This window comes from Ambystoma mexicanum, chromosome 2p, assembly GCF_040938575.1.
Source record: "Ambystoma mexicanum isolate Mex_15411 chromosome 2p, UKY_AmexF1_1, whole genome shotgun sequence".
NCBI lineage: Eukaryota > Metazoa > Chordata > Amphibia > Caudata > Ambystomatidae > Ambystoma > Ambystoma mexicanum.
Window position 1 is genome coordinate 1230542120 of NC_090923.1, and position 25137 is coordinate 1230567256.

Consider the following 25137-nt stretch of genomic DNA (forward strand, 5'->3'; position numbering starts at 1 on the left):
AAGCTACACCTCTCTAATCACTCTGAAGGAGGCCAAAGCATGTCTGAGTTTCTTGTGGTCTTACGCAGAAAGGACGTGACTGGTTTTTCCCCTTTCTGTAATGGCTTGGCAGCTTGAAAAGCAATGGTCTGTAGCGTTGACCAGAGCAATGCCAGAGGTTAAGATTCATTCTAAACCTTCCAGCTGTCACCACTTTTGTTTTCTAACAAAGTAGAGTGGCTTGTATTTGTGAAGACAAACCTTAGGTCAAATGGTGGGGCCATTATTTATGTCCAGTATCATAATGTGATGATGGGCTAAGAGTATTGATTGGCTGATTGTCAAGAGACCTCAAAAAGGAAGTAGCCGTGGATATTATAACTAAGACCATATTGCTGCCCTCGATCCAGCTGTCCGTGTTATCAGCCATTTAAGAGCGATAAGGGAATGACACCATATCCCTCTAGGCCCCTTTACAGTTAACAAGCTTAATAACTAAGTTACGTGTTGCACAAATCCCCCGCTACTGGTTCATTGATAGCATCATGCAAGGTAGTTTCGAGGCATCTACTATGTGCAATTGCAATTTCCTATCAGTGCATGCACCACTGAACATGCCAGGGCCAAAGTGGCGAGGACTGAAACCCTGACATCCACCTTTTTATGACAGTCCTTTAGCATTGGAGGAGTCATTGGGGTGAATGGCAAGGTTTTCAATATTAGGTTTGTAGGCTCCAGGCTAAAATATATTGTTCTCTGGAGGAAACTGCTAAATAGCATGCTTCTACAGCTAGCTAGCTACTCATTTTTTCAGGCTCCCTTCCACCACCTCTTCTCCTTCTCTCATCTCTGACTGTCTGCTATCCAGGAGTGGTGTGCTGCCAATGATCTCTGTCTTAATGCCAGTAAGACCGAGATTCTCCTCATCGGCACACCTGCTCCCTCCTTCCCTGTTACTCTCTGGCCTCTCTTGGTCCTCTTCCTGCTCCCACCTGTCAGGCTAAAAACCTTGGGGTTCTCTTCGACTTCACACTCTCCTTCTCTCCTCACATCTCTGACGTCTCTAAGAAGTCACACTACCAGCTGCACCTCCTCAGAGGTATTCTTCCTTTCCTCTCCTTCCCCCAGAAGCTCACTGTCTCCAGAGCTCTGGTTCTCTCTAGACTTGACTACTGCAATAGCCTCTTTCTAAATCTGCCTGCCTCTACTCTCCGCCCTCTGCAACTCATCCAAAACAGGACTGCAAGACTTGTCCTTGGCCTCAAGCCCAGGGATCTTATCTCTCCAGGACTGAAATCACTGCACTGGCTCCCAGTGGCGGTGAGGATGAAGTTCAACGCCTCTGCATTGTCCACAAGGCTTTCTGGGGCCTGTGGCCTCAATACCTCAAACTGTCTCTTCCTAAATATATTCCTTCTCGAGCCCTTCGCTCATCCGCCTCAAACTCCCTCAGGGTCAGCCGTTTCTCCAAGCAATGAATTGGTGGTAAATCTCTTTCTTCGGCTAGGGCCACCCTCTGGAACAGCCTCCCTGCCTCTCTTAAACTTGAGGAGAGCCACCCTCGGTTCCGGAGGCACCTCAAGACCTTCCGCTTTTCTTCTGCTTTCTCTCCTCCTCTCCCCTGTTGATCTCCTGGCTGAAACTGAAACTGCACTGGTTACCTGGCTACATTCTTATCTCAGGCCCAGGTCCCCTCCCCACCAGTTGCACACCTGCGCTGGCCCCCCCAGCTACCCTTGCACCCGGGGACTGTTTCTGTATCCTTACAGCCCCCTACCAGCACTTGCCATCTGATGTCTGCACTCAACCTTGCACTTGCCATCAGTTGGCCGCACTTTTTATTTATTGTCTTATTTTATTACTATTATCCTATGTACTGCACTGCCCCGCCCCATACACTTTCCACCTTCCTCCCCTTCCCTGCACTTGCGCGATCTCAATGTCACCTGGCGTAGTACAATCGTTGTCTCTGTTCCCCCTCCCCTCCATTGCCTTGTTGCACCATGAAACACTTGTGTATATGCATTTTATAAATGCCATATGATATGATATGATATCTACATGTTAGTTGATGTGCAGACCTGAAGTTACAAAGTGTTTAGGTTTTTTTTCACATTCTATTTTGCATCCTGATTTATTATGGTTGTTATAATGAATTGGTTTCTACTAATATACATTGTAATTGTTTCATTGGTTGCTCTTATGAATTCTTTTCAACATAAAGAAATTGATATTGTACAAATGTTTGTTGTATGTGATATGAAATAAACAAAATGCGTTGTATCGATATTCAATTCACTGGTGGAAAGCGTACAACTTGAAAATAAATTGAGGGTACTCGATGAACTGAAATACATATAACAGGTCGTACAGAGGACATCCTCAGATGTCACACAGCATAATCTCAACGCATTTCATAAAAAAGACACTTTTATAATAAAAATTTGTCATTGCTGACGTCATACTACGTGGCAAACTGTAAAAACTTTAAACGTGGTTGTGATAGGGTAACAAAGAACATCTACATATACTTTCTATGGGAGTTGAAGTTATGATTGGATCTCTACTGTCAGGTGAGCAACTAAACCCTCCTCTAGTGCAAGTCATCTACATCGTCACAAAATACATGACAAACTATAGGGCTCTTTGATACATGGCCCTCTATAACTGGTTGGCATGCTTGTACCACTCTGGAATGTTCCACTTGCTAGCAGCGCACAAGCTGGTACCCCAGGTGCTGGTGGGCTGATCTTGACCGTACCTTCCCACCCAATTAGCCTGACATTCACCATCACTCTTACACTCTGCCATTCAATTAGTCTTTGAACATGACCTTGTAGGCTTCACAACTCCTGGGAATATTAGGGAGCATGGCTATACTCGCATCTGCTTGCCTCAACGTCATCTGCTTGAGTCTATTTCCATCGAGGTCACATGACCAGAGACCACATTTTGAGCTTCAATTTAATGTCAGATGGTATTAAAACAAATAAAACTTGGCACTCGCTGTCTCTCAGCTGCACCTTGGCAGGAACTTAACTTGGCTTTCTCTTGTATTAATTGTATCCTTTAAATAGACAACCAGTTCTCGGCTGCCCTGGCCTTTCTTGACACTGGGCTTCACATTCCAAGTATTCACAATGTAGGATCAGTCTCGGGTGCTGACATAACATCCCGAGTGAAGACTCATAAAATCAGATAATGCCATTTTAGGATAGGTAATGCCTCACATGTTTTGAATAGTCGCCATATGGAAAACACAGACTCGCATGCTTAAGTGCTGCAGTCAAATGCCAAGTGCAACCTCAATCTCCCAAGTAATGAAATGTTTTGTCAAGCAAGGCCTGAAATGCCAGTTATTGTCATCAAATGCCAAGTGCAGTTTAATATCCCTTGATACATTATGATATGCTCAGCAACAGTTCCATGTGTTTTTTAAACTAATGCCATTTTTCTGAATTATTGCTTTTTAATTTCTCCTTTCTGAAGGATTTGTGAATGATTCTGTGTCAAGACCGGAGGCGTGCATTAGGCTTAAACTTCTTTAAGGCCACTCTCAGGCAGCCTTTTTCTGCATTGCAAAAACCAACTTGGAAAACTGTCCAAGGAAAAGAACTCCATCTCCCGTGAGTCCCTTCCTCTTCCAGAAGTTTTCCCTCCCTGAAAGCTGACCAATTAGGACCTCTCATCTCCTACATGAATAGGTCCTTTTTTCTTCTTTTTGTTGCTCCCAAGCCTATAAGTACTATTTCTCTGAGCTCTGTGGGGAGATATGATATTATGTACATAGAAGCATATGGGGACTGTGTAGTATGTTTCAATTGTGCATATGTACACACATAGTGCATCTGTGACACGCTGTGGAATTGCATAGTTTTGTGTATCGTTTCACTTTTGGACTCTGGGCTGGGCTCAGCGGAGTCAATCAGCAGATGCCGCGCGTGTGTGCAGCATCGCTAGAGAGCTCGGGATCTTCCCAGCCGGCATACGGCCTGGGGAGTCATGAGCATGGTCCATGAGCGAATGCACCCACTCCAAGACTCAGGCTTGCATCTCCTTTTTCATTGCTGAGGGATCTCTATTTTCATTGAAGGGGCCGGGTAGAGTGTGCCGACGTGCATCGACAGGATGGTGTGGCTCAGCACAACTATGCACACTTAGAGGAAAGGCACTAGAACCTTCCTCAAGCACTCATGCGAGGAGACAGAAGCTCAGAGCAAGCGGTCAGAAGCGCAAGTATGGTCTGAGGACAGTTGGCAGCAGAACAGACATCTCACAGAGACTATTAAAGCTGCCAAGTGACTTTTGCATAGAATTTAAAAAAATAAATAAAAGAATATTTTTTTCTTGGCATATATTATATTGGGCCAGGAGGATGGCTCAGGGGCAACGCGCTCACCTTGGAAGCAAGACGACGCTGAGCAACACAGGTTCAATCCCTGAGTCCGTGCTTAGAAACCTCTGGGTATTAAGCACATTATAAATAACCAATTACAATGACAATAAAATGGAAGACTCCTGGAGTGAAGATAGCCATTAAGCCATTATAATTGAGAGCCCAGATGAGTGTGAGGTGGCGCTGATAGCTCAAGAGGACCAGGGAAAATGATGGCTGAGGAAGACCAGGATCTGACTCTCAGTTTTAAGTGAGTGTTAGGTGACCTTCTGGTACAGGCTGTGTCACAGGGAGTGAAGCTCCTGCAGGACAGACTAGAGCTCCTGGACGCACTCATGAGCAGTGAAGGCCAGGACTGAAGTATGATGGTCAAAGAGAAGGGAGAGGCCAGTCCGGGTGAAGGACCATCTTATTTATACCCTCAAGACAGGGTTCAACAACAGGGGAGTCTACCGACCCGGAAGAGAAAAGCTCCCCTGGGTCAGGATACAGGGATGAGAAAGCAGCCCCAGGAGGCAGCCCATGCTTTTGAGAAGCTCTGAGATGTGTTCCTGCAGAGATCCGCTAAGGCCAGCCTCTTACCCCCTGCCCTAGGGGTGCAAAACATAGGGGACGCAGATGCTGATCCTGACTATGGCCAATTCCCAGTCAAAGACGATGTGACAGGATCATAGCTAAGCAAAAGGCCTAGAAAGAACGAGGAGCCTGAAGCGATCTCTGACATGTTTGATCCAAAAGCAATCAGGCAGGATCCACTGACTGGTTGCCCTCCCCCAGAGTGACAGCATACATAGCTCACTGATTGCGTAAACCCTTAGATAAAGAGGCATGGCTTTGCATGAAAGCAGAATGCCCGAGACCTGAGCTACCAGGGAAAGTGGCAGAAACACCAGAACTGGACCTGATGATAATCGGTTTTATTACAAAGACACCTGCAAAGGCATGGACAGGGCATGGATAGGATGCCAGGACAAGTTCATTGATGTAGGGGGACCGATTGCGAAGATTATGAACCTCACAGAGGCAGCAAAGGACACAGGTGAACCAACAGACACCCAGATGCTCACCAAATAGGTGCAGCGAGCAGTGTGCATGCTGGGCAATGCAAATTGTGCATTGTCTGCATAACTAAGGAGAAGCATGCTGCTGAAAATAGATAACAAGTCAAGGGATTTGGTGTCATACGTAGCAGGCAACACCGCACAGGGTCTACTGTTCAGGGAGACCTTTGCCAAGGAGATGAACAAGTTCGTCGAGACCTTCACAGCATTTGAGAAGGCGCAATCCTCAATACGAGAAACATTTCCTAGTAGAGCTTTTGCTAGGTCGTTCCTCTGGTCGGTATAGCTCGCAAAGACGACAGGGTCCCTCCGCCGGCATGGTCTTCACAAGCCTAGTCACAACGGCTAGAGCCACAGTTAGACAGCTGAGATGGAAGGGAGCTATAGAGAGATGGTCCCCGCAGCCGAGAGAGTTTTACAGGAAAATATGTTCCTGATGCACAGGAAAGGGAAAGTGAGACCGGTAATCAACCTGAAGGGTCTCAGCAGTTGGTTACTGTGTTGGGATGCACGTTCAGACCACACCCTATCCTAGACGATTTAGGGGTGTGTGTTATGGGTGGGGATAATTGACAGGAGTGCTAAATCATACAGGGGAAAGTTATTCAACTGAACTGCGTAGGATGTATTATACATATATACACGACAGTCATAATCTGAACTAACACTGCGTTTACGAGTAGGCCTGAATCCTTGCAGGATGAGTTTTCATAGAAACACAGAATAGCGAGCTCTTATCCCTCGCCTCACCATTGCATCCTGATTCCCAGTTATGCCCCCACATCAGTTAGACCTTTGAACAAATTAGGAATGTGTGCAGCCGAAGAAGTGAAGGGCTGCGGCCTAGCACCAAGGTTGTATTTCTGGAAGCGAAGGCAGAGGTCTTAGGATGCCAAAACGTGAACCAAGATTTAAACCACTAGCACCCACTAGAATGATGGTCACTCTATTTGAAATACCAGATCTGCAGGGAAATAGGCTCTAAATCCTTTCTGCAGTGGAGTAACTTTGCTGAAAATGTTGGGGGGATGGGACATCATAACTGAAAGAAAGGGACGGACGGTGGCGGCGCTGAGGGATAAGAATAAATGACTACACAACAAAAGTCCATTGCCGACGCTCTGTTAGAACTTTCATAAGACTGGTGGGCATCTTTAAAATTCATTTCGGAAAACACCCAAGTCTTCTGAAACTTATAACACCACAGTTGGTCTTTAGTGTTCACTGCATTGACAACAGTAAAAAAGTCTGCGGCGCCCCCTCTACCTGAAGAGGGCCTGCAAGCAGGCTGAAGGAGCTGGTGTTTGATTATTGCCACCAGGGCACTGACTCAAACAAGCATATAGACATAATACAAAATTTGGGCTAGGAAGGACAAGTATGAGTGCTTAGAATGGTGTCTAGGATTATTATGGCCATGGGCGGTCAATAGGTGGATGAATAAACAAAGCCCACAGGCTATGTGTCCCTCCTCATATTCCAGCTCCCTCCTATCTGTAATTCAATGCAATCATTTTGGCCTAACAATCTACCTAATAGCCAAAGCTAAAAACTAGGTTCCTGTTTGAGCAACTGGGCAAACTCTGTTCCTCTAGAAAATGGGATAGAAAACGCCATATTTCTGCATTTCGGAAAAATCTAACTTGTGAACTATTTTCCCGTTCAACGGGTTTAGCAAATTGCTTCTTTACATTGGAGTCAATTAATTTCAGATAAAATGTGAGTTTTCTAAATTATATAATTTTTTGAAGAATCATTTCATTAAATTGGGTTGTTTTGGAGAAAACAATAGTGTTTTATACCAATCATTTCCTTTTTGAAGCAACCAGATTTGCAAAATTGGGGGCGTTTTGCCAGCAATCCAAATTCTGCACCAAAAAACACAGTATTGACTTTTGGGAGAATTCAACAGGGCCAGCACTAGCACGATAATGTGTAAAAACATTGAATACACGGTTAAATGCTGTATGTATACAGAGTACACACCTGGGGGATGTACAGTGAACTACTACTAATAGGAAAGACTCATGCAACCTAGATAGATGGTTCCAGTCACCTACCGTCCGCAACATCCATGTACATAAGATTCTGTACCTTCAAAGCACAGACCATGCTTGGCCCACCACGGTGCACGAGTGTGAGCATTATAAACCCAACCAACGTTTTCCGCTTAAGTCCCTGTTGCAGCATAACCTTCACATCCCACTTACCCAGAGAAATATAGCCCAATCTCTAATACTCCTTTTATTAACAAAATCATCCTACCTAAAAAGCCTAGAGGGCATTGGGGTGAAGTGAATCAAGCTATGCTATGTCAGATCACACCCTTCCATCCTGAGCGAGAGAACAAAACCTTTCTGCCCCCCCTTTCAGATTGTCTCATTCGTTCAATGTCACACATCACAGATTGAAAAGTGAAAAATCGGGACTGTTTGAAGCTAGTCATACTAACTAAGGACAACTTTTGGGCTCTTTTTTGACACGTTTGAGATGCATTTAATGAAGCTGTGGTGGATGGGGAGTTGGGTGGCAGAGCTAATTAAATGACAATCAGAAGAAGTTCATAAAAAGAACACCTTCCGCAGATGTCATCTGATCGCTTAGCTTGAACCAGTCTTAAATTCACAAACACACCCCACAAATTGAGTGTGATGTTTGCACTTTTTCCTTTCTGTCGCCCGGGAGTTTCACCTTTATCACATATGTTTCACTGCCATTTAGAATTGCCCTTACCTCTCACTTTTCATATGTCAATGCTCTGTGCCGTTTTTCATGGCATTCTGAAGCTGAGAGTGGAGTAGCCAAAGGCCTCCAGTCCAGCCTCTTGCTGTAATTTGTCATTCTTTTAATCTCCGACGACTACAAGACAAGTGTCATGTCAGTGAGCACAGACCACAAACTTCATTTTGTGGTCTGTGCCAACAAAAGAAAAACATGAAAAATAAAATAGTGATACACAATGCTCATTCTCTTACCTGCTGTTCATTCGATTCCTTGGTTGGGCTGTCCTGACTCCTGTGAATCAGACGCTTCGGCCGCAAGGCAAGAAGGCCACAACGTCACTGTGACCTGGGGGGAATAAGGGGAGATCAAACACACTGTGTACGTGCCTCTCAGGGACCAGGGTGCCTCAGCATAAAGAACAGTCCAGAACAGGAAGAAGGAGGTGGCCGCCCATACCCATGAAGGCGTGCGTGCAGCGTGCCCATCACCCCACCACACTATAACGAATATCATTGGCTGATAAACAGCCAACTAAATATTGTCCAATGTGTTGTTACTATCTGAGTTGGTAATGGAAGATGGAAAACTAAAGGATTTTCCACCATTACCAACCCGGATAGTAAATGAATGAAAAAAGAATATACCCCCTCCGACGCTGCCAATACAGGCATGTCACTTTGTTTTCTACGTTAACTCGACGTTCCAAGCTCCTTATCAGAAACCCCAGCCCCATGCACTTCTATTTAGCATTATCACAGCCAGCGCGAGCAAATTATTTCCCAAGCTTACTCACTTCCCAGGAGTGGGAAGGCAATGCTTGGTGATGGCACTGTGGTCCGTGGCAGTATTGCAGTTTATTCAGGCGCCATGCACATGGTCTGCCAATGATGCCAAAGAAACATGAAAAGCTGAGCGACACAGACAGAGAGAAATATGCAGCTGCCCACCGGCCCTCCCTCCAAAAGATGGGGGGGACAAAATGGCATGCCAAAAAAGTTGGGGGGGGACAAAATCCCCTGTCCCCCCCCCTATAATTATGACCGTGCCTTTCTGAACTGGATTTATTAGTGGGACACTAGGTACACTCTTGGGGAGGGGAACTGATAAAAGGGAAACAGAGAACAACATGATCTTTGTTTTGTGCCATGGAGAGCTAAGAATGATGCCCATGCAGTGGGGAGGGAATGATGGGGCTGCCGATGTGTCTGGGATGAGAAAAGAGCTCCTTTGTTCGCAAGGACCAGGCTGACCTCGAGGTTGCCCACTAAGTTTAAGTTGATAACCAGGTTAGGATCAAAGGTAGGTTGGTGCTAGTTGATGTTAACCAATTGCTTTTCAGCATTCCATGATGGAGGAGGGGCTGTATGTGATTATCAGCATGTATATAGGCAGCATCCAATGAGGGTGGGGGATTAACACTGTATATCGAGTGTGTCACGAGTGACGATTTGTGTGTTTATAACCTGAATTGTGTTAGAAAGACATCAGAGGCAGTGGATTTGTAATATCCTGTCACCTTTTTCTTTTGTATACAAAATAAAACTCTTATCTTTCTCAAAACAAATGCACCTAGCTTTTTTCCCTAGCGGGTTGTATTTTCTTGGTCTGATCGCTGGGAGTTGCCCTACAAATGTACAAACATTTCAAGATGGAGGGGATTCATCTTCTCCGGGACATACTCAGGAAAGGAGACTGGCTTGCCAGGCCCGATCTGAAAGATGCAAATCTCACCATATCTGTCGCAAGTGAGCATCGGCCATCTTCACGTTTTCTCTGCAAGTGGCAGGCGTGGCAGTTCAAATGCCTGGCTGTTTTTAGCTCCAGGGGCCTTTACCGAGCTAATGAGGTCGTTTGCAGCCGCGATTTGAGAAAAGGGGTATACAAATTATTGTGTACTTGGATGACATTCTTTTCTTGGCGCAAAACAGAAACCAACTCCTAGAGCAGGTGCAGGGGGCAAGTGCACTTCTTACGTTTTTGGATTTCCTAGTAAATAGGGAAATGTTAGACCTCATTCCAAGCAAATTCATGAAGTTCCTAGGTTTCACCATAGACACCAGGAAAGCGATGCTGGAGTTTCCAGCCCCCAAAATGAGAGCGATCAAGAAAGAGATAAAAGTAGTCCTCAGGGAGAGAATTATGTCGTTTTGAAATCTAGCCAGAGTAGTGGCGCTATAAGATTCCTCGATACAAGTGATCTTTCTGGTGCCGTTACGCTACACAGCATTACAAAGTCTGAAAATCTGACATATACAGGGGGCTTGAAGTATCAACAGCTAGTTTCCCTAGATGAGGAAGCCAAGACAAAGTTAAGATGGTGGCTCCACAACATGGAAGCGTGGAATGGCTGAGCCACTTTCAGAGACGCACCTCAATTAATAATAGTCAGATGCGAGCAGATCAGGCTGGGGCGCAAGGTGCGGACAGTTAGAGACTGGCGGCAGATGGTCTCAGGCATACCTAGAACTGCACATCAATTGCTTAGAACTTCTGGTGGGCTAGTTTGCAGTCAAAGCACTGGCAAAGGACAAAGCAAATTGTTGCATCTTCCTGAGGATGGACAATGGATTGGCAGTTCAGCCACCTCGGTGACAAGATCCAAGATACTAGCGGAGTTAGTGAAAGACTTCTGGCAGTACTGCCTAGACAAGCAGATCTCGATTGCAGCGGAATATCTGACAGGGGCTCAGAATGTGCTAGCGGACTGGAACTCTTGTTACCTGTGGGACTCCAGCAATTGTATGCTACAAACAGCAGTGTTCCAGAGAGTACGAAATGTGTGGGAACCGTTGCACACATATCTCTTTGCATCCCGCCTGAACACCCAGTTCCCCAAATACTTCAGTTCTAGATTACACCCGGAAGCACTGGGCACGAATGCGTTCCTTCAGAAATGGGCCGTGGTGACCTATTATGCCTTCCCACTTTTTATGATGATGGGCAGGACTCTTGTGCAGATTTGCAGGGACAAAAGGGAAGTTGTGGTGATGGCGCCGGATTGGAAATCGCAAGCTTCGCTTCCAGTTCTGATGGAACTTTCTTTGGATTTCCCGCTGATGAGTCCATCGCAGGAGGACCTGCTAACAGACCCGACAGGGCATCCTCATCCCCTGATTCAGGCAAAGAGCCTCCAACTACTATTTCGGGTGAAGGTGGAGTATGCTGGAAATTTCAGAACATGCTGCTCTCTTCATCAGAGAATCTACGGCCGCTTCCACATTCAGCAGCTATCGCGCCGCATGACACTGCTGGGAGGCCTGGAGCATGCAGCACAGTGTTCATCCCTTTCCTGCCTCTTTATCACCAGAGGGAAAAGCATTCCGGACAATAGGGGTTTATAGGTCGGCCATATCAGCCGGGCATGAGCATGTAGATGGTGCCGCTGTGGGGGAACACTTGTTGGTTGTCAGACTACTGAAGGGTGTGAAGATAAATAAACTGCCAGCCCAAAGTATACTACATTATGGGATGTCGACAAGGTGTTGGATTTATTTTCATGATGGTCGAATAACAACCAGCTATCGGGACAGCAACTATCCAGCAAGTTGGCTATGTTGCTATGTCTGGTGTCATGTAGGAGAGTGTCGGACGTCAAAGCATTAGAGATTGACAGGAAGGTTTTTAACATAGCGAGGCGTACCAAGGGTAATTCAAATGTAATCTCCTGCCTGTATTTTCCTGACAACGCTAAGTTGTGTAGGCACAATATATTAAGGAATATGAACGCTTTGCAGCCGAGGTGAGGCCAGAAGGGGTGTTGCAACTTCTAATTGCGTGTAGGAAACCCTTTTACACGGTGGCAGTGGATATGATTGCAAGGTGGGTGAGAGAGGTTTTGGCAGGAATAGGCATTTCAGTTTTCAGTGCACATTCAGTCAGAGGGGTCATGGCGTCCAGAGCATTCACTATAGGGGTGCCATTTCAGGACATTCTCAAGGTGATTGATTGGTCCAGCGATTCCACTTTCAGGACTTCCTATTTCAAGCCTGCCTCTACGTTTTTAGTGGCAGTAGTGAGAAGCTTTGAACAAGTATAATGCTCAACAAAACCAAAAGAAAGACAATGGGGTTAGCTTAATGGCCACAAGATTCATCCCCATACTAAATCATGTATTACACTTATAAACTAAAGGAATCTCTTGGCCTTCAGGTTGTAGTTTCTATGGGTAGATCAAATCATGTAGCGCAGTCCTCTAACAAATGTGGGGCTGCGTAAACATTTCCAATACACAACTTTAAGATATTACAATTTTATTTAATCAAAACTATTTCATTAAAAACACATAAAAAATGTTTAGAAAAACAACATTTCATTAATTATTATGAGTGGAAAAAGTGCAATTATAAAGTGCAAGTCCAGTTTTCCTTTAAACCAGTTAAAAATAGATCGTACACACAATCTTTCTAACAGAAGACTAAACTAAAAAAGAACAATTATTTTATACTGCTGTCTAGTATAAACAAGAGAACTCCTCATATTGAAGGTTGTTCACTAAATGCTTGTGCTAGACTTATTGGGCGTATCCTATTGTTATTACCAACTAGGTTCTAAATTTTGTCAATACTTTATTATACAACACTGTTAAACACTACAGTGGTAAACAAACCCAACATGTTTCTTTCTAACTTTGTAAATAAAAATTTAACAAGAACTTTATCAGTGGAACTCGACAAAGCAGATCACACGACTTGTGTATACTCTTTTCTTCACGATAAATTTAAGAACAGATGATCTTATCAACCTCGCAAAACAACTGGTTATTCAACCGTTCCGCGGGAAGGTAGCTGCGTCTTCACTGTAGACTGCCATATGGTTCTCGAGATTAATACTGCATCTTTGTTGCAAAATCATGTAGTGCGCCACTTTGTGTAGTTTTTCTTAAGCCTCTCATCGTCAGTCTATAATACAAGTTTCGGAACGCTCATAGAGTCAATCCGAATCACCACATTTATTCAATCGTTGCGTTATTCCCTTCTCATATTTCGCCCGTTGCTCGTACGGGGATCAGTCAGCTGACTCCTGTCTTGACATAGAATGAAGATTACCAAGTCTTGCAGCACAGGGAGTGTTGAGTTTGTTATAGACACATAGGCAAGCATTATACCACCCAAAATACGCTGGCAGGCGGGGGGAGTAGAGCTAATGACAGGATGTTTGCTGCATGCTTGATTGTCTCCGTAGAAATGTCCCTCCCTAATTGTGTCTTCTCTTTGACAGGGGAGGATAAGAAGACCCCATGGGCCTGAGATCAGTGGGGATGAGGCACGTCTGAAGTGTTTCCAAGAGTCGTGCAGCAGCGGCAGGCGGCTAAAAGTGTTTATAGTTAGTCCGGCCTGACGTTTGTTTCCGTTCTGGCAGTGTTGTTGGCAGTTGGACATTTCATTTCAGAATAATCAAAAAGAAGAGGAAAGAACCTAGGCACGACATGGCATGCAGAAGAGGAGAGGTCCTGAATGGTCAACTTTCAGAGAGGGAAAACTACTGGAACAGGAAGGGACTCATGGGAGATGGGAGTTCTCTTCATTGGACAGTTTTCCAAGTTGGTTTTTGCAAAGCAGAAAAAAATAAATTACTATTTTACGTGTGAAGTTTTAAGATTTGAGAGTCGCATTAAAGAAGTTTAAGCATAATTCTTGCCTCTGATTCTTCTTTAATAGAATTAAGACCCCCCCCTGTGTTGTAAGCCTGGGAAGTCTTCATTATTGAAAATCTTTAGTTATTCACTCATTCTTTTTTCCATAACCTTTTTTTCTTTTTTTTTTAGGTTTTGGCACTTTTTGATGCGGTTCCTTTTTAAAAATGATTTCCTGTAGTGTGGAATCACCACCAAATACACCAGCTTTCCTTTGGAATCTCAAAATTCACTAATGTTTTAGTGAATGATGGTCTTGTTTAGGCAGATATTTCTCAAAAACAAGATTTATTAAGCAAAATCTTTCTATAGTGCTATTATTAGAAATGTATTTCCTCTTGGTAGGCTCAGGGTACTGAAACGCCCAACTTATACTCAAGGTGCTTGTTAATGAGGCAATATAACACGAGGCGGTGGGCCGACTATGTTGGTAACGGCCACTCCCCAAGTTAAGAACCTGAGCGGGTGCTAATGGTGGTTTTATTTTAAATGAAAGAAACGTACCTTTATCCCATGGGCCGATGCTGCGCAGTGCTGTCATCCAGGTAGTCCGTTTTCAATGTTGATGACTGCTATCCTCAGCATTGAAGAGGGACTGCCTGGACGATAGTGCTACACCACGCCCAATCGCAGGATAAAGATACGTTACTTTTTTCTTAAAAAGAAAGACACAATTAGCACCCATGCAGGAAACTACACGGGTGCTAAGAGGTAAAAGGGGAGCGGGGAAGGGAAGGGAAGGGAAAGGGGCGCTGCCTGCGCAGGCTCGGAACGCTGGCTTGTTTACACAGTATAGCCCACTTTCTGAGCCTTCTGATTGGCCAGTGCCCCCAATCAGGGTGCTAATGAGGCAATCAGAATTGCACGTGGGCATATGAGCATATGAGGGTGTGTTAAAAACCGCCGATGCTGCGCAGTGCTGTCATACAGGAAGTCCGTTTTCAATGTTGATGACTCAGCATTGAAGAGGGACTGCCTGGACGATAGTGCTACTCCACGCCCAATCGCAGGATAAAAATACGTTACTTGTTTCTTAAAAAGAAAAAGACACAGTTGGCACCCATGCAGGAAACTACACGGGTGCTAAGTGGTAAAAGGGGAGCAGGGAAGGGAAAGGGGCTCTAGCTGCGCACGCAGCTCGGAACGCGGGCTTGTACTATACAGTATAGCCCACATTCCGAGCCTTCTAATTGGCCAGTTCCCCCAATCAGGGTGCTAATGATGAAATCAGAATTGCACCTGGGCATATTAGGGTGTGTTAAAAAAACCTAAGGATGTGGCTGGCAGTCTCAAGTACCCAGGTTCAGCGTGATGTGTCCAACCTCTTTCTTTTACACCCCATCGCTCATGACCCTGCCCATATACCTTTAGGGTTCTTCTCCCCAGGCCTTACTGGGTGGGATGGTGTCCAGAACAATCTTGCTAATGTACAAGAGGCATTGGGGAGGCAGGATACTTGTGGATCTGCACAGAGCAGTAGGTCATGGGCAGAGTTTAGGCACAAGGGCACCATGGTTAGAGGAGTCTGGTGCCAGTGCTTGGAAGGAGATGGGTGCTGGGAGAGGACTGCCAAGCCAGATAGTCCACCTTCTGGTTGAGGGGCAAAGTTGGACCTTCATGTTGAATATGTTTTCCTGTGTCTCCTCTGTGCAGAGAGAGGGAAATGTAACCTCGCCTGTTCTTTGCTGATCCTTACAGTAGCAAATTGGAGAGGCTGGTGTAGGGGAGAAGCCACAGTAGTTCTCGCATCTTCCATATCCTTCACCCCCTCAGAAGCATTCTATTCAGTAACGGGAGGGAGGGACAAGGTGTGGCGACATTGGAAATAAAACGAGGCTCTTGTAGAGCCACATTTATTTTCTGTCCCTACAGCCGCCCTTGCATCCTCTGAATCAAAGGTTGAAAGGACAGCACAAGGTATAGAAAAGGTTGATCCAGCGTTAGCCACTGCTACTCCTGGAGCTGCCCAGATGACGTCATACTTACATGTGTGGAAATGTGTGCAGCCTGATCGCAAGCATTTTGCAGGTGATTACCAAAACATGTTATCCTAAAGTGGTACTTTAAGCACTCTTCTTTTGAGAATCATGTTCAAACTCCTAGGTGTCGTTCTGGAGCAAGGGCCATGCTCCATGCCAAAGCTTGTCTGCACTATACACCAACCAGGACTACCCGCTGGAACAATTCAACAGCAATCATTCAAATGCCATCGCTTTAAAGGCCTGGAAGTTCAATGAAATAACGTCAATGCTGAGAAACAGTACCCAGCGTAGTACTGTTCTTTAGGGTGACATTTTTACGCATCACCCACTTTTTATCACTGTAAATGCTTGTCCCTACGAGACAAAAGAGAAGGAGACCTCTCTAAGAAACATGATGACCTCGAGCAGACTGCGGCCTGCGGAAATGCCATGCCACTCATCAAGATGGCAGCCATGCAAATGCTGAGCTGGAGCAACTGGAAAAGCAAATCAAAACCCCCTGTATTTCTGAATGTACTTCTGTATTCATTTACAAAATGTAAAGAAACATTTTGTGAATGCAAAAAGGTTACAGTGACGTTTAACTAAAAAGATGTGGCAGTTTCTTCCATATTCTGTGCACAATTCCAATATTGGGAGATGCTTTATCAACAAAAAAAGGAAAAAACAACAGAATCTAAAATCACATGAACACCATAGTAAAATAGTTATAAATGCACGTTGAGCCAGGGAATTATTGAATGGATATAGTAAATACTTTGGCATACCCTGTACAACACAGTATCTACAATTGCCATTCAAAGTTAGCAGCCACTTTTCTGCAAGTTGCTTTCCGATTTGTTACTGGCAGAGAAGAGGAGTGTGCTGTGGGAGCTATGCAGCCAAATGTATTAAAGAAAAGCGTGCATTGGGCCTCATTATAACTTTGCCAGTATCCACCAGGATACAGACAAATGGTAATGCCCTTACCGGGACTCAGTCCGGCGGAATTACCGCCGGATTGTGAGTGCCAGTAACGGCGGTAAATCTCCATTCCATGGAGTCTCATTGGACTCCATGGGGGATTGCCCATATTACTGGTAATACCGGTGCCAGTAATACCAGCTATTTTTTGCCGGTAGAGTGGTGGCATTTCTAGCTGGAGGTAAATCCTCCACCCCACCAGCAAACTTGTACTTGGCTGGTGAGGAAACGTGCCGGTATACGGTAATATCGGCATGGTTATTCCACACCCGGCAAGTTGTAATGAGGCCCATTGTGTCTTGGCCAATATTACAAATGTCAATTTGATTCTACCACCAAACTCTTAACTACTGAAAGGTGATATGACATTTTGCCAACGCTCCTAAAGTGGAACTTAGATGGAGTTCAGCAGCAAACACTCAAAGTAGTTGTTGAACAAGCTAAATCCTTCATTACACTGTAAAGAACAATTAGGTGGAGCAGCAGCATTCTGCCAATAGAGTGCAACAATTTAGGAGTGAGACACAAGAAAAGAAAAACAGCAGCAAGCAGAATATGGAGGTAAATCACCCTGCATTGTTGTGAAAATAAAACGTAAAAAGAATTTTGCCAAAGAGGTGGCAGGCTTCTATGTGATCTGGAATTCAAACACACGCTTCTTAAAACATGCTAAATGCTGAGCTGGCTCGTTCCTTTGCAGTATAATAAAATCACATTTTGATCAAACTTCGTATGCCAGTTTCCACCCACTTCTTAGCAATCCAATAATAGGTGTTATTACCTAGTTGTAATCAATGTATCAACCTCGGAAGGATGACGGGCTGAGTTGGCCCAGCCGAGATTCAAGTCTAGGAGGAACAGAGATATCTGATTGGAGTGTTTAACTCATACAATTATCTTGACTGCAGAACTGTGTTTTGGACTTGTAGCGGACAAGTGGCTAAGATGCCGAGACCAAAAACTACTGACTTTCAAATGCGATGATTAATACCTAGCACCAGTGCTTCATTTGTAAAAAAGAATAAGTGCCTGGGCCCAAATATTTTCGAGCACTCCTGTCACTCTGCGGGTGGGCAGTTCCCCACCACTGCTGCCACCACCCATAGCAGCTCCCCACAGTGTCGAAATATATTTGGGGTTACCCTACAGCTCACACCGGCTCATTGTGGTTGATGGATGCACTGACTATCACCACTTCATAATTAAAGTGAGTCTGAGAAAATAAGTGCCGGGGGCTGAAAAATGAGTGCCAGGGCAGAGCCCTGGTAAACACCCCCACAAATTAAGCACTGCCCACCACACGCTCTCCAGAAATTCCCAACCAATCTCCCTTATACTCGTTCTTTAAACTTTTTCTAAGTTCCACTCCACCTTTCTGTTTTGTGTGATTTGGTGTATAGTGTACAGGAACTTTTCTTAAGCCACACTATGGTGACAGTTGGGTTTGGCATTGTGCAAAACACACAGGTACACCAATAAAATAAAGTTGTACTGGCACCTAGTGAGGTGATTTCAGAGGTAAGTGTGGCTGCAAGAGACCTCTTTAATGTGTAGTCTCACTATGGCATCTCAGATATGCATCTGTAAGTCTGGGACTCTATGGGAATGGGGACTAACAAATTACCGGCGCCTGACTTTCCGGGCTGCTGGGGTTGTAATCCCCTGTTGGCCCCTGGAAAGTCAGGTGCCGGTAAATATTCATGGGTCCGGCAGCAACTCGCCGGTATCACCCCCCAGTTACCACCAGACCCGTAATGAGCCCCATTGTGTGTTGAATACCTATAGCTGCAATTTCACTTTTACAATCTTTCAGGCTTAAGCAGTTTGCCTATACCTAGCATCTCAATTCTCCAATGATTGTGAAAATGGCAGCAGGTCTTCCAAGGCATTATCTGTGATATTAACACATATGTTGAAATCATCAACACATGTATGGTTTCCATTCGACTGCTTAGGAGAGACAGTAAAGCAGCTTTACATATGTTAGTTATGAATTTGAGAAGTCCTCTACTGAAACCCAAAAACAATTAAAATTGCTTGTTCTTTTGGTTGTAGCCTACTCGGGAGGACCTAAATCATGCTTTAGCTCTCTTTGCCATGCCAGAGAACCAACACAAGTTAAAATGTATTATTCTTTTGGTTGTAGGCCAAACCGGAGGGTCTCACTCATGCTGTAACATTCTATGCCATGCCACAGGAGAATGTCCGTTTGCAACCTGCCCATAAGAACTGCCCAGCCTGAAATGCCAGGCTGTGAGGAATTGGACCATCCGCACAGTGGGTGTGTGCTCACATGGGCTTTTTTTAAATGTCTAATTAAATGGAATGAGGGTAGACCAACCACAGGAAAATGTGTGGGGCTACTCCACACAAAGTTTCCTATGCGCACACCACGACAGACACATAGACCTGTGTACTCTGGGGGACACAGCCTACAGGCACAGTCCGCCCTGTCATATTTAGTTGGGATATGACAGGCAGGAGTAAACTATGTCCTCTCACGCAAAGGGGAGGGCCAAAATTCCCCCTACCATGGCCAGCCTGATTCACTAATAGAGGCTTCATGGATCTGCCCTGCTCTTTTATTCAGCCCTGCAGCTGGTGGCAGTGATTATCCTACCAATAGAGTGTACTTTAAACAGGCCCACATCGAGTCTGGCTGCGGTGGTTAACAAAGGAGACAGGAAACCCCAACAACCTCTGATGTGTAACTGTGTCAACCTGAAGCCAGCTCCCGCCCTCAGTGTTATTGACAGTGAATTGTCATGTCTGGGAATGCTTGTTTACAGTAAGCCTCCCCGGTAGGGGGACCGCATTCATCAGGTACAAGGGTGTGGTTTGCAGGAGCCAGAGAGTCTGGTCTCCCCACAACTTCAAGGGACACTTGCCGCTTTAAACAGGAACCACAGAGAGATCCATTAACCAGAGAGACTGTTTGATCAACAACAGACAGTAAGATGGGTGGGACTTAGTATCACATGTTTTCACCCCTTTACCTTTCCTGTTGCAAAGCACTCTGGTTATGGCCTCATGCATACTGGAGATTGTTAGCAGGGACCCCAGGATTGGCTGATTAAGGTGGGCTCAGCCTACACCATTCACTGTGGCCCATTTGGTTTTAAAAGAGGGCTGAGCCCATCTTTTGGCAAATCTGAAGGTGTAGCAAGAAGAACTCATCACTGGACCCTGGCTGAAGGTACAGTCTGCCTTACATCTTCAGCTAGTGAAGGAAGGCCAGGACCTCCAAAGATGGAAGCAAGATCCCTCCCCTAAACATCTCCTAGGCTACAGAGGGAGCTAACGACCTCTGAGGATCTAGAGCAGCTCCAGAACCGGTAAAAAGACAGCACACAGCATGCCCTGCTAGGCTTTGCAGCAAGCTTCCTAGGTAGGAAGCACCAGAAGGTCTCTGAACCTACAACAAAGGACAAGGCAGCTGCCTGCAACACACTTCTCAGCTTTGGGACGTTCGCCTTAAAGGATATTTTCAAGCCAGTTGTTTCTCAAGCTGCAAATGACTGCAATGCTGACCATTGTCAAGCCGCAGTCGCTAAATGATATCTGAGACATCTCAACCAGTGCTTCAGAACCGCCAAGCAGCACTGAGACACCGCTTCCTGACCCTGAGCTGCCGTGTAGGTCAGCCTGCAGCCGTTCATCCAGCTTAGCTCACCGAACCGTCTTGCTGCCTGATAACCGCAGATGACTCCAATCTTCAACTCTGTCACAGAAGCCTGCAAAGCGCCCTGAATCCGACTCGAACCTGTGAAGCACCAAAAACACCTACAGCACAAGGTACATTGTGGTTCTGTCCCACTGGCCCTTCCTGGAAGGCCCCTAGAGATGTATTAAGACACATAACTCCCTTTGTGCTGAAGCCAAGTAACCCTAAACTGTTGTGGTTAGTAACCATACCGACTAACCTTCTGTCAGTATCCAGAGTGCCTCCCTTTTCCTTCTTTGAAACTGTCTGTCTGCAGCATTCGTTTACAGGGTGGGTTGTATTTCGTAGTGTTGCTAGAACTGTCTGTTATATAAAGAGAGTCGATATTTTTGATACAACCTTGACTGTACATCCCCTTTTATCATTGGATAATAATTGTATTTTCGATGTGTTGCAAATAACGAACGATCCATGACCTTTCGGAGAGAATACATGCTTTTGCCTGATCCATGAGGTGCAGCTGCTCGGTAAGTAGTGAGAGCATAGGGTACAACCAGAGCTCAATTGTGGGGATGTATGCCAGGGCTCAGCCCTGGTACTTATTTCTGAGCCCCAGCACTTATTGTCTCAGACTCTGTTTAATTATGATATGGTGTTTTGGCAACTTTATTGTTTATCTTTCAATCACCTAAGAAGCACTTATAAAATCAGAGAAAAATGTTAACTAAGATTGTGTTTAAAGGAATGGTTCGGTCAGAAATATTATTGGCCAAAAAGATGGCCAATAATAAAACAAATACCTAAAATATATTTTTTATTTAAGTCCCTATGCAAAGTTTCGAGCAAATGAAGCTCAAACTTTAAAATTGCAAGCACTAGGGGGCATCCATTTTGTGATTTCAGGCAGCCTCCTCGGCTCTGCCTTTGCGGCACTAACCAAGCAGCAAAAGCCCCCTACTGGGAGCTTTTGCTTACTGCAGTTTAAGTAGAGCTGAGGAGGCTGCCTTCACTTTCATTTTATGTTTTCTGTGCTCCCCAAACCCAGGGAAGCACAAAAAACGTAAAATGAAGGCAAAAAGCTGAGACGCACCAATTAAAAATATAACATTGTTGTATTTGTGATTGCAGTGGTTGGACGGCAATCACATATACAACAATGTTGTTATTCTGACAGCGGCAGCTTTTGCTAGGAGTCTCCTGGCCTCCCCCAACCGTGAGGGAGTCCAGGAGACTCTCAGCGAAAGCTGCAGCATTCAGAATAACAACGTTTTTGGATTTGTAAATACTGCGGCATTTACAAATACAAAAACATTGTATTTCTAAACACCGCGGCACAGAAACACAACCGCGTTGTGTTTCTGCCTACAGCAGCTTTCACTTTGGAGCTCTCAGGCTCCCCGTGGGGAACCCGAGAGCTCCAAAGTGAAAGCTGCTGTAGGCAGAAACACCACAGCATTTCTGAACACCCGCATTGTGTTTCTGCCTACAGCAGCTTTCACTCTGGAGATCTGGGGAGCCCGAGATCTCCAGAGTGAAAGCTGCTGTAGGCAGAAACACTGCGGCATGGAAACACAACCGCGTTGTGTTTCTGCCTGCCTTGGCTTTCACTTTGGGTCTCCGGTGCTCCCCCGGGGGAGTTTTTCTTTCTAAGTTTCTAAGGCTCCTCCGGCTTGGAGGAGTGCGAGAAACTTAGAAAGAAAAACCGCAGCGTTTTTGAAACACAACAACGTTGTATTTATGTTTGCGGTAGCTTCAGCTTGGAGCCCAGAGTCCATACAACATTTTAAAAGCTGCGGTTTTATTTCTAAGTCCTCCTCCAGCCCGGAAAACGTAGGGAAAAAACCTCAGCTAGTGCTTATTTTTTTTTTTTAAAATAGCACTTACCGAGATGCAGCTGCAGCTTTCCTGCCTGTAGTCTCTGGTCCCCGTCCTCCGAGTCCGACACCAATGAAGCAAAAGCCACCCAGTGGTAGCTTTTGTTTACTACAGCTGGCTGGCTTTTGCTTCATTAGTGCCGCAAACGCGAGCACAGGCTGCATCCATTTCATAAAATGGATGCCCCCTAGTGCTTGCAATTTTAAAGTTGGAGCTTCATTTGCTCGAAACTTTGCATAGGGACTTAAAACAAATAATAGTTATTTGTTTTATTATTGCCCATCTTTTTGGCCAGTAATATTTCTGACCGAACCATTCCTTTAAAGACACGCTTAAACATTTGACTTGCATCAAGACACAACAAGTACATTGTTTTATGTTGATTGGAATTTGTAAATCACACGCCTGCCACAATTAGTACATTCATCAACTCCAACGAGCCAGCGAGAGATGTAGCTTTAGTCCCATACATATTGACACTGAGGGGATTAGCAGTGGATGGTGGCAACAGTGAGCATGAAGCTACCCGTCCCGGTGTGTCATGGTGTGCTAGAAGATATTTGAGCCCTGGCACCTATTTTTTCACAGATTAAGCACTGGGTTCACCACTGGGATATCATAATGGCTCAGGGTGAAATTGTAAGTGATTCAAAATTAGGGAGGAATGTGAGAAATCCTCTGATACGAATGTACAAAAGCTCAAACAACCTGTTCAAGTGGTTGTAACCCACTGAGAAGGACTGCATTCAATTGTGAACTCTGCACGTCTTCCAGAAGAGCGTATTTACGTATCAGTTTGACCTCTCCATCAGGGGCAGGTGGGCCTGAAATGCCAAACTAATATCATTTGAGCTAGAAGAGCAACACCAGACACATGTTTCTGCCTCCTTCGGTGTCTTCAGTGAGATACAGCTGAGGTGCAGCCTCTCTCTATGCCCAGAGAACAAGGGGTCCGCGTTTGGATTCCACAATTCACTTAAGAGTGAGGTGAGATATGCAGTGAACTGGCCAATCGCACATGAAATTAAAGCAGCAAAATGGCTGACCCTGCTATGGCAAGTAGATCATGGGGGTAGGTGTGATGGTGGCAGTTATGTCTGTGTGGGCTGGTAGTGCTGAACAATTGAAATGGAACAAGGTCCACCAGACTTGCTGGTGATTGCATACCAAGCTAAGGAATAAGAATTAATCAGACCTCCCGTATTAATCCGTCGCGCCTAGAGCACAGGGAGCATATTTTACCAGCCTGTTCTGCCCTCAATTGGCAGCCTGTCTCGAAAAGTACCCCGTTCAAGGCTGCTTAATGCGATGCATGGTCTGGGCCCGCACCGGCCCACGTGTCCTCCTCTTCATATTCGTCCCTACACCCCGTTGAGATTCTGCGTTCAACCAATCCTTGAATCTTACGCATCCGAGAGATTAGGACTAAAACCAAAGGCGAAAGATCCTTCTCCTGTTTTAGCGCCAAGTCATGGAACTCCCTGTATCTCTAACCTTCCTGTGCAAGGTTTGGAACGGAACTGTAAACGTGGCTCTTTCAGTCTGCCTGAGCTATTATGCAAGTCTATGGAGAAAGGTCGAGCATACTCGTCCTTGGCACTTAAGGGGTTAAGAACCCTTTTAATGATGTGTGTATGCTCAGTGCCATCATCTTTACTCTGTCTTGGGAGGTGCCGCACTTCCGACCTATTACTGGAAAGACACCATTCCTCATTGCAACCATCTTGTCTGGCTTCCCTCTGGGTCTCTTCACTCAGGTGACATGATGCGTCGCTTACTGGCAAGTGTTCCGAGGCCATTGGATCACTAATGCTGGATAAGTGAGGAGTACAGTATCTGTCTAGGTGAAGGGATCTGCCACCTTTGGCTCACCAGATGTTTTGGACTACAACCCTCACCAGCCCTATACAGGATAGTTGATGGGTAAGGCTGTCTTGATATTGGGGAAAATCTTCCTCGGGACCAGCCCTTGAGGGCAAAAATTACCCAATTCAGCCCAAAATACAGGTTCTATTGTGCCAAGCAGTGAACTCATCCTAGTGACAAATGACACCTTCAAAAAGTTTTAGCATTTATTCTAAACAGTGAATTTCAGCAACATCTTGGGATTCAAGTTAGAGAAGATTACAAAACACAAAACTTAGAGAAATGCAAAATATAGAGAAACATAGAACCTAGAGAAACATAGAGAAACACAGTCTTACGCCCCTTCAATCAGCACTGGGAGACCCTGGCCCTCATAAGCTAGCTGTAGCCAGCCCCGCTCAGAGGACAGCGCTGCAGGGTGCCGACAGAGCAGCAGGTTCCGGACACCGATTTTGCTCGAACCAAGTCCACAGATCGATCTCCCACCTGAGTCATGTTGGCATGCATTTTTATAATCTCGTGCTGTCAGTCCATGACGCACAGTTCCAGAACTTTCCTTGTGCAAAATATAGGCTTGCTCATGGAAAAACCCAACTCTGTGAATTTCCACTGTGCTCCTTTTTCTGTGCCCCTCCCTGCTTGGAGCCCATCTGCGCGAAAGCTCAGGAATGTCTTATCAGTGCCTTCTCAGAGAAAGAGGATTTGTTTACGAAGCCATTCAGGGCTACAGTTAGAAAGGCAGAATATTCTAAGAGAAGTCGAGATGAATTAACCCTATGTGAGCAAGCTCTAAAAGGCATGCACTCATAGCTTAGTGTTCATAGCGCTTAAGATTGGCTATCTAAGCGCTATATAGGTGCCATAATGTTCCAAACACTCCAATAATGTCTATTAGCTACAGAACTGGGGCCTTTGCCCTGCCTGTCTATCTACAATGCATAATATGACCTACCACTCCTACTAGGCCTGCATATTCCTTGTAGCTCACTACTGCG

The 25137-nt window shown here is 45.2% G+C and overlaps 2 long non-coding RNA genes across 3 annotated transcripts in view; one reads left to right on the forward strand and one right to left on the reverse strand.

Moving 5' to 3' along the window:
• Positions 1-13778, forward strand: part of LOC138567374 (uncharacterized) — an 80636-nt gene extending 66858 nt beyond the window's left edge. For both annotated transcript variants that reach the window (XR_011302183.1, XR_011302184.1), the window contains exon 3: positions 13378-13778. This is a non-coding gene — a long non-coding RNA (uncharacterized lncRNA). The remainder of the gene's footprint in view (positions 1-13377) is intronic.
• LOC138567375 (uncharacterized) overlaps positions 1-25137 on the reverse strand; it is a 156885-nt gene that overhangs the window by 25008 nt on the left and 106740 nt on the right. The gene's annotated exons all lie outside the window — the stretch shown is intronic.